This window comes from Papio anubis, unplaced genomic scaffold (assembly GCF_008728515.1).
Source record: "Papio anubis isolate 15944 unplaced genomic scaffold, Panubis1.0 scaffold900, whole genome shotgun sequence".
Taxonomy (NCBI): domain Eukaryota; kingdom Metazoa; phylum Chordata; class Mammalia; order Primates; family Cercopithecidae; genus Papio; species Papio anubis.
Window position 1 is genome coordinate 1 of NW_022169241.1, and position 8,953 is coordinate 8,953.

General features: G+C 48.5%; 2 pseudogenes; both read right to left on the bottom strand.

The window, feature by feature from the left end:
• Positions 1–1,689: 1,689 nt before the first annotated feature.
• Positions 1,690–3,031, bottom strand: LOC101013815 (annotated as a pseudogene).
• On the bottom strand, positions 3,005–4,681 carry LOC101016323 (annotated as a pseudogene).
• Between the last annotated feature and the right edge of the window lie 4,272 nt (positions 4,682–8,953).

The following is an 8,953-nucleotide window of genomic DNA, read 5'->3' on the forward strand; positions in this document are numbered from 1 at the left end:
TCGCTCTCCAGCTCCCTCACCCTCTCCCTTTCTCTCCTTCCCTCTCCCCCTTTCTCTCTCTCTCTCCCCCCCATCCCTCTCTCTGTCTCTCTATCGCTGTTTCTCTCTCTCCTTCCACTTATATCTCTACATCCCTCTGTCCCTTGCTCTCCTTCAAGCTGTCTGTATCTGTGTGTCTGTGTGTGTACTTGTGTTACCGCGCTTGCGCCCTTGTGTGTCTGTGTGTTTGGGATTGTGGTGGGGTGTGTCTGGATGTCCGTCAGTACCTTTGTCCCGGGTTCAGGCTGCCGACTCTACTGCCAGCTCGTGGGTGTCACATTTGCCCTGATAGTCTCACACTCGCAGGTGTGTGGATCTCGTTCATTTTCATGTAGAAAACCAGAGCGAAACCACAGAGAAAAGAAACGTCCCGTGCATCACGGCCTGACGAGGGATTCCTGTTTCCTGCAACGTGGGGAGTCTACGCTGTGGCCGGTTTGGAAACTGGAAAGGAGAGCACCGACACGGTGCTGCTTTTCCACGCTTCCCTGGAGGTTTCTGGGTCCCCACAGAGCTCGGAAAACAGTCAACACGATCTCGCTTTTGGGGACCGGAGACACGTGAGCAACAGGCCCCCCTGCAGAGGGCAAAGGAACGTGGAACCCGAAACCACGCTTCAGTCGGCCTGAGTGCATCTCCTGTGTGGATAGGACTGTCCGCCTCGCGCTCTGTTGCAAGCTCAACGTGGGGCTCTGTCATCTGTGAACCATGTGGATGAAAAACGCGCAACCACCAGAGCCTCATTGCCCTCTGGGAAGTTCGCTCATTCCTTCGGAAACGGAAATCGTCTGAATTGCTCCAGGATGAAATAACCCAGACTGGCGATTCGGTGAGCGCCCCGCCGGTCAATGGGGCTGTGGGCCGAGCACTTAGCCCGCACCGGGCACCCAACATTTTCCTGGGTCCTGTTGGTCCTGGAGGCAGATGACCGTTTTTCTCTCTACCTTCCTTTCTCTGTTTCTTGCTCCTTTTGTCCCTCGGTCCATCCTTCCCTCTGTTCTTCCCTCCCTCCCTTGGTTTTTTCCTCCCTCTCTCCCTCCTTCCCTCTTTCTCTCCCTTCCAGGGTCGCTCCGTCCATCCATCCTTTCCTAGCTCCATCCTTCCGTCCCACTCTGTCTTCGTTCCTGTCCTTATCTCTGCCTGCGTTCCCTCTTGCCTGGAAAGGGCAGCAGGCCGGTTTGTGCCGGATCTGGGATCTACATTTAGTTGCAAGGAGCTCGTGGTGATGGTGAAGAGGCTGGCAGGACGAGGGTTGGCAAAGTGATGGTGGAGCTAAAAGGCACAGGAGTCAAGCCGTGAAAAGGAGAACTGGCCTGGCTTCTGCCCGGGCCCAGTGTTTCGCGGACTGAGATCTCCGCCAACTCCACTGAAGAACTCCGCCTGGGCTGGTTGGAAAACCTAGGCGGCTGTCTATGGACCTGCGCATGCACAGTAGACAGTCCTCCTCCCGGTACCTGGCGGGCTCTGGGATCCCCGGGATGCTCAGGGAAGAATGACAGCCCTCCGCTGTGTGGAGTCTCACCGGACCTGGAACTCAAGGATCCTAGACAGGTCAGCTGGAAGGGAAGAGACTCCTCTCCATAACCAGCCAGAGGTTCACCACGAAGGAGATGCCGCCGCCCTGCCCCCACCCCGTCCCAACCCCGCGTCCTAAAGCTCCTCCAGCAGAGCCCGGTGTGCCTCCTGGTTGAGGAGTGATTCCAGCGGAGCGGGCTCTTCCACGTCCTTCATCTCCCCCCGTGGCGCCGGATCTAGGAAAGGTTGTGCATTTTGCTGAAACTCTGCGACAGGAGCTCATCTAACAGGCTGGAGGGGAGTGCAGAGTAGCGCTGAGGCTTTTGGAGCGGTTGGGAGGGCGCCTGGATGGCTTGCATCTGTGCCTGACACGCGGAGGCCTCTGGGGTCTGGGGCTCCCGAGGTGGAGCTGCCCTGCGGCGACCTGGGGCTCCAGCCCCACCAGCGACTCCCCTGGGACGTGGGTGGCTCAAGCACACCTTGGTCCTGTGACTCAGCTCGAGCGGGCCCAGGCTGTCCCACCGAGCACGCACCCAGCAGGCCACCACGCTGCGGGTCCTGGTCTTTCTGGCATTTGTTGGGGTGCAGAGGCCACCGAGGAGCCGGAGAGTGGGACAGTCCCACTTCCAGAGGAGCCAGGGCACCCAACACAAAGCCCCGAGTGCAGGGGCAGGTGCGGAGATTCCTGCTGCCTGCGCAGCCTGGCTGGGTTGGAGCAGGGGCCCCTGTCCCCTGGCTCACGAAAGCCCCCCCGTGGGAGAGCCCCAGGCGCGCAGGGCGTGTGGAGTGCTGGAAGCCCCGTTGCCCACGCCCCGGTGTGGGTGAAGGCGACCGGCGAGGGAGCGGGGGGACACCCGCCGGGGGCCGCGTCGCCCGGGCCGCCTGCGTGCGCCGGTGCCCCGCCACCCTGGCCTGGGTGCCTGGCCCTCCGGTTCTGAAACCAAATCTGAATCCGGGACTCCGGGAGGCCCGTCTCTCTGGCCAGTTCTTCCCGGGTGGCGATGCCTGGAAAGCGATCCTGCTGGAAGGCTCGCAGGAGCAGGGCGGTCTGGGACCGGGTGACGGCGGTCCGCTTTCGCCTGCCTTCTTGCGGGCCGCGTTTCCCGGGCCAGGGCCGAGATTCCCGCCGGTGCTGCCTCAGCTGGCGCGATCTCTCATTCTGAAACCAGATCTGGACCCTGGGCTCCGGAATGCCGATGTCCTGGGCCAGCTGTTCTCTGGTGGCGATGCCCAGTACGGGTTCTGCTCAAAACAGGCTCGCAGGGCCTCCCTCTGGCTCCGGGTCCAAACGAGTCTCCTTCGCCGTCCTCGTCCTCGGGCTTCCGCGGGAAGGGTGCTGTCGGAAGGTATCAGGAGAGCCATGGAGGGGAGACCTGGCCGGAATTTCGCGGACAGTTGTCAGTGCTGGTCATGTGGAAGAATCTGAGAAGTAGCAGATCCTTGTTGTCATTCCCAGAGCTGCATCCTCTGCTGAACAGGATCAGGGTGCTCCCAGCTCAGCCTCATCTGATCCACTGACAGGCTCAGTTATCTCCTGCCCAGGGAAGGGATGGGCTTCTCTGTCCAGGACTGAATCCCCAGGACCAGGCAGTGTGGCTGGGACAAGCCAGCCCTCAGCAGGGGAGACATAAGCTGCCTGGGTGGCCGTGGAATACAAGGTCTGCACCTGGGCACACAGAGGCCCCGGAGCCCAGTGAGCAGTGTCAGCCGCTCCCAGGTTAGTGGAGAACTGATCTGCTGGGCCTGCACCTGGGCTAGGTCTTGATAAATAGCCTCAGACATAGCTGGCACAGAGGTCATCAAGCTTTTTCGATGTGATGGTGTTTGGACTCCTAGGGCCCGAGACCTGTGCCGCTTGCTGTGCAAGCCCTGGAATGTCCCCTATGGTGGGCATCACAGGTCTCCTGGATTTCACTGTTGTGCACAGCAGTGGAGGATCTTGATTTTTTTTTTTTTTTTCCAACATCAAGCTGCACTCCTCTTCTGGACAGTTCCCTACAGAGAAAGCTTATGAGAGACTCGCCAGAGCAGTCCCCACAGACCCTCATTTCCAGAACCTCCTGTGCACCCAGGTGAACCCCACTTGTCTCTCCCACTCCTTCCTGACCATCTCAGCACTGGAATGAAGTGAGGCTGAACCCCTTGTGAGTCCCCAAATATTCTCAGAGTGCTAAGATCTCAAAAATTTACTTGTCAGTAACTGCCTTTCTGCTCAAGTCTCATATGAAATTTTCCTGATACTTTGCCTTTTGGGGCAAATAAAAAACAAAAAAACCACCACTACCACCAACAAGAAAAAACACCAAGATTCTACCTGCTCTGTCTTGGCAGCTGTCCTTGGAACTGATTTTTCTTTTCCTGCGGTTTTCCCAATATGAGCTGGACTCTGGTTCTGTGAATACAATGAGAGTTTGAGAAAGTGCCTCCAACTGAACACCCTGAAATTCCTAGTCCATCCTGGACACACAGGAGCTCAGGTTGCCACCAAACCCCAGATCTCTTCTGTTCTCCAGTGTCCAGGATCTATACGGCCCTGGCTGCCAAGGCGCTCCGGGTTTCCTTGCCAGGGGAGCCTGTGTTGCTGCCCTGTCCCTTCTCGCCTGGAAAGAGTCAAATCTTACCGGATCCAGCAGTGCTGTTCCCAGCCTTGAGGTTGGTTTCCTCAGAATTCTCCTCCTTGTTTGGATTGGGCTCCAATCCTGCTGCAAAAGGAAGTTTAGGTGACTCAGTTCTCCCTAGGCAGAGTCCCATAGTCTATCCCTGATGCGTTTTTGCGTATCAGTCTTTCATGTGAAGCTCTTCTGCCAGCGACACGAGTGAACACATTTCTCAAAGTCCCCTGAGGGCGCTAAGCTGTTTCCCATCCCCAAATCTCAAAATAAAACCCTACTAAAGACACATGGCTCAGTATCCCTGATTCCAACCCTCCTTCCAGCCTCCATGGGAGCAGCCCGAGGCCTTACCTTTGTATGTGCTTCTCACTGGAATGGGAAGAAGCCATCTTGCCTTTTCCTTTGAATGGTTTCTTCTCATCTGAGCCCTTTTCTGTAAAGACCTGTGGGGAAGGGGGCTGGTCAGTGGGGCGTTGGATGGAGGGGGAGTGGAGATCAGGGTGTTCATTTCCCATGTTGAGGCTCAAGTAAAAGGAGGCTGTTCTTACACGCCCAAAGGCGGACTGTGGGTTGTTCTGCTGGACCTGCCTTTATATGTCCCTTGGCTGGGCGTGGCTGACTCTTATTGACTGAGCAGTTTTCTCCTTCCTGCCGCTTCTTAGCGCCTCAATAAAAAGTTTTTTGCTGTAGTCTACTGAGGACCTAGACACAGTTAAGGGGAGACAGTTTCAGGATTCTGTCATAGTGTCAAGAAAACAAAGAACCAGGAGCACAGGGATCAGAAGATCGGGGAATCATTTCTTCCCATTTCTGTCCCAGTTCCTGAAAGTATTTATGATCCTGTTCACCTTTCAAGATGCACAATTAAACATACCTACATTGACATATGTTATATATTTTGCACAGAAAGAGAATTTATTATACATAGTGTTAACAGTGTATGCATAGATATTATCATTTCTTAAATGCTTAGAAACAACAAATGTCAAATTATGGTTGATTGTATTAGATCCACACATATATGATGAAATAAAAATGCAGAGAAAAAAATACCAAATGAAATGGCCCTTCCTACCTTAAAAATGGGGAAGATAATTAGACCAAATGCAGTAAAATTGAATTGATTAGGTTGAGCCAGTGCTAACCTAATCAGCCCCTGATTACTGAGGTAGCAAAAAGTCTAGGTAGAAAACCGTTCCCCCTTTCTCACCCTTCCTCAGTCATCCTGGAAGCGCCATTGTGTTCTGTGGAATTTGTGTTCTGTGGAATTTATTCTGAGCATTCAGCTCCTGTCTTTACACAGCATACACCACCTGAATCCCATCAAACCCACGTTGTTTCTCAACATCCACCATCAAGACATATTCCAGGGCGGCCTCTCAAAATTGCCTCAGTGAGATGGGACAAGGTGTGGGGGAGCTCCAGGTTCAGAACAGCAGCCTCATCCCTTCCTACTGCGGTGGAGTCTGTCTCTGCTGGTCAGAACCCTCAGACTACAGAAGGGTTAGTTCATGTCCCAGCAAGTGTTTCCTGAAAGGACCTTCTTGTCTCCCCATCTGCTGAGGAAAGCATGCAGGAATGAGACCTTCTGTGTTAGGGAGTACTCAGCCTCCAGTCCCAGATGACTTGATTGACTGATGAGCTGATTCCCTGAGGAGGAGAAAGAACCAGGGAAGAGACTGTGTTGGGTGAGTCTGTGTTTTCCCAGCTGTGCTGTCTGTGCAAATAGTGGAACCAAAAAAAATATTAGTGGTCGATAGACACTGCCTAGTGAAATCATCTGAATCTAAATGGAACTTATCATAATATCGTTATGTATTATAATATTATAATATATAAAATTTATTTGACATCTAAATAAATTTTGATATATTGTGATATCATAATATCATATAAAATTTGGTCAGGTAATTTTATAAGAAAATTGAGTTAAATTCTGTAACAACATTAACATATAACCTCAATAGAAAGCTAGGAAAATTGTCTGCTCTTGTGTAAATTACTGCTTTTTGGATGACTCTGTAAAGGTGTGAAGAGGGGTCTGCTACTTACTTGATAAGACATCGACATGCAAATCTTTGCTGTTTTCAACCAGTGCCCTCTCAAGATATGAGAATATTTTACTCTAAGAAAGTATTTTCATAGATATCATAATAGGAATTTTGTTTGTTTTAGTTAATAAATTATTATAACATTTATTGGCTATTAATAATTTATGTCATTGTTAAAATATACTTCTACAGACAACACATTACATACATGTTTTGATTTGTCCTTTAATCTCAAGTAAAATTTTTAAATTTTTATTTATTAAATTCTATTTATTTTAGATAAAAGAGACCTTGTAACTGCCATATGCTGTACTTTCTTAGAAAGAGACATGCTCAGGCAAAACTCAGGCCTGGCCAGGCATGGCAGCTCACAACCGTTATCCCAGCACTTTGCGAGGCCAAGGCGGGTGGATCACCTTAGGTCAGGAGTTCGAGGACAGCCTACCCAACATAAGGAAACCTTCTAGAGACATCCCACCTAGCAACTTGTTTTCCATTCCTGCAAATCCAGTGGCTGCTCCACAAGGCACAAGAAAGTAAATATAAATATAAAACATCTCTCTGAACAGTTCACTCTTTTTTCTCTATCCCTCTCATCTGTCGATATAGCTTTTATTCTGCACATTTTATTTTTCAGGTAAATAATTTTTAAAATGGAAGAAAAAATAGAAATGCTAGGCCCTTCATTTAAATCCTGAAAATTACAGAAAACTTAGCACCCAACTCCCAGGGTGCTGAGGATTAACTCACATCATGCAATGTTTCCTGAACAGTGCTCAGTGACAGACTTCTGAACACATGGTATGTGCTCAATAAACATTGTATTAACTCAGGTGTATGTGTTTTCCAAATGCAGACTTACTCAAACATTGATGCCTTCTCTAGGCTTTCTAAACTGTAAAGAGCCAGCAGAAAATGACATTTTTGGAAATGGTGATTGGTTGTTTCCACTTTGGGCCAAAAATATTTGTGTTGTGGTAAGAGCATTGGTTGTCAGGAGCTCTGTGCTGTGCCTACTTTCTCTAGCTGAGTGCTACTATATTGGATGTAGTGGAAGAAACATCAGCATTAAGAGGAGACTTTTTAAAGAAGCCAATTCATGGACCCCTTCCAAACCTGAAGAATCACATTACTAAAAGAGAGGCCTGGAATGGGAAATGATTCATATGCACATTGAAACTTGAGAGGCAGCTGGGCAGAATCACATCACTAAGAGAGAGGCCTGGCATCGGAAATAATTCATAGACACATTGAAACTTGAGAGGCAGCTGAGCGTGGTGGCTCACTCCTATAATCCTAACACTTTGGGAGGCTGAAGTGGGCAGATCACCTGAGGTCAGGAGTTCAAGACTAGCCTGGGCAACATGGCCAAACCATGTCTCCACTAAAACATACAAAAATTAGCCAGGTGTGGTGACTGGTGCCTGTAATCCTAGCTACTCAGGTGGCTGAGACTGGAGAATCGCTCAAACCTGGGAGACGGAGGTTGCAGTGAGCCAAGATGGCGCCATGGCACTCCTGCCTGGACAATGAGTGAAAACTGTCGAAAGAAAGAAAGAAAGAGAAAAGAAAGGAAGGAAGGAAGGAAGAAACTTAGAAACTTGAGAGGCAATGCTTAGCTAAGTGGCTGTCAGCCCAGGCTTCCAGCCATAATGACATGGCCAGCTTAAAGAAATACCATCACCTGTGCCCTCCCCAGAGACTCTGTCTGTTGGTCTTGGTGGGAGCATCTACGTGGTTGTAATGAGAAAGTCAAATTGTCCCTCTTTGATGCTTACATAATACCATAATATACAAAAAACCTAAAGACCACCAAAAAAACTCTTACTTTGATAAATAAATGTAATGTTTCAGGATGCAAAAATCAATGCACAAAAATTAGTAGCATTTTTATACACTAATGATGATCAAGCTGAGAACTGAATTAAAAAGTCACTTCCTTTTACAATAGCTACAAAAAAGGTAAAAAGGTAAAATGCTTAGAAATACAATTCGTCAAAGAGATGAACGGTCCCTACAAGGAAAACTACAAAACACTGATGAAAGAAATTGTACCTGACACAAATGAGAAAAACATCCCATGCTCATGGATTGGAAGAATTGTGATCATTAAAATGACTCTACTGCCCAAAGCAATCTACATATTAAATGCAATTCCTACCAAAATGCCAATGTTATTTTTTATGAAATTAGAGAAAAAATTATAAAATTCACATGGAACCACAAAAAGAGCCTGAATAGCCAAAGCAAATCTAAGCAAAGAGAATAAAGCTGGAGATACTATGTTATCTGACTTAAAATTATACTAGAAGGCTTTAGTAACCAGAACAGCATGGTACTGATATAAAATGACACATACATCAACATTACAGAATAGAGAACCTAGAAATATAGCCACATACCTACAAACAACTGATCTTTTACAAAGTCAACAAAAACATTCACTGGAGAAGTGACGTCCTATTCAACAAAGTGTGCTGGAAAAATTATATTGCCATATGCAGAAATATGGAGTGGCATCCCTATGTCCCACCATATACAAAAATCAACTCAATATGGATTAAAAGACTAAAATGTAAGACCTAAAACCATTAAAATGCTGGAAGAAACTCTCGAATAAACTCTTCTGAATATTGACTTGGACAAAGAATTTATGACTAAGATCTCAAAGCAGATGTAACAATAACAAAAACAGACAAAAGGAACTCAATGAAACTAAAAAGCTCCTGAAAATGA